The 1365-nt window shown below is 42.8% G+C and overlaps 1 pseudogene; it reads right to left on the minus strand.

Annotated features, from left to right (window-relative positions):
* Positions 1-252: 252 nt before the first annotated feature.
* Positions 253-348, minus strand: LOC117796893 (annotated as a pseudogene).
* Between the last annotated feature and the right edge of the window lie 1017 nt (positions 349-1365).

A 1365-nucleotide genomic window follows, 5' to 3' on the forward strand; every position in this document is an offset into this window, starting at 1 on the left:
TTCTTCTTCTCCTTCTCCTTCTCTCCTTCTCCTTCTCCTTCTCCTTCTTCTTCTTTAAATATGGAATGCTTCAGAGCTTCTGGGTGGTTCAGTCAGTGAAGCCTCTGACTCTTGATTTTGCCTCAGGTCATGATCTCAGGGTCATGAGATCAAGTCCCATGTCTGACTCTATACTGGGCATGAAGCCTGCTTAAGATTCACTCTCTCCCTCTGCCTCTGCCCCTCCCAACCCCCCTTTCTCTCAAATAAGTTAATAATAAGGAACGCTTCACAAATTTGCATGTCATCCTTCCACAGGGGCCATGCTAATCTTCTCTGTACTGAACATTTTTACAAAGAAGATATCCAGGCGGTCAATAGACAAATGAAAAGATGCCCAACATCATTCATCATCAGGGAAATACACATCAAAACCACAAAGAGATATCGCCTCACACCTGTCAGAATGGCTAAAATCAAAAACACCAGAAACAACAAGTGTTGACGAGGATGTGGAGAAAGAGGAACCCTCGAGCACTGTTGGTGGGAATGCACACTGGAGCAGCCACTGTGGAAGACAGCATGGCGGTTGCTCAAAAAGTTAAAAATAGAATTACCATATGATCCAATAATGACTACGGGGTATTTACCCAAAGAAAACAAAATCGTTAGTTTGAAAAGACGTATGCACCCTATGTTTATTGCGGCATTATTTACAATAGCAAAAAATAAAAGCAGAGATGAGAAGAGTGTTTTTAATTGCATCAAACTGGGACCTTCTGAGAGTTTTACCATAAACCCAGCACTGAGCATGTCTACAAAATTACTTACTGACACTCAGGTTTTGACTGTCATACTGCTCCTTTGTCCCCTAAGCAGAAGGAAAAAACAGTAAAATAAAAAGAACAGCTGCTGGAAGTATTACTGAGAACCACTCCCAAACCAAAAAGCCTGATGCTTGCCGGGTTATAGGCTGTTTTCTAGTTTTCTATCCAGCCCCCACCCTTCATCACCTCTCTACACAAATGGGTAGGTAATACCATCTCTGTTCTACAGATGAGGAAACTCACTCAGCCCTTCAAATAGAAGCAGAATTTATACCATGTTCACAATGGCCACTAATTACAGAAATTCAGATTTGGTCTGTGTTTCAAATCAATCATAAGTGAGCGCAGCCAGGCCGGAGCCTTGCAACCCCTGCTCCCACTGCAGGTGAGGGCAGGCCTCAGGGCTGTCATTCATTTGTTGAGCAAGTCTGCCCTCAGCACCCTCCTTGTGCATCTTCCTGATAAAGACTTATACAAAAAAGAAGATAGCTTCTGCTTTGAAAAAGAACAAAGACTGACCTCCAGTAGGATGTATCATCTCGGCTCTCAAAATAATTAG

The sequence above is a fragment of the Ailuropoda melanoleuca genome, chromosome 16 (assembly GCF_002007445.2).
Source record: "Ailuropoda melanoleuca isolate Jingjing chromosome 16, ASM200744v2, whole genome shotgun sequence".
Classification (NCBI taxonomy): domain Eukaryota; kingdom Metazoa; phylum Chordata; class Mammalia; order Carnivora; family Ursidae; genus Ailuropoda; species Ailuropoda melanoleuca.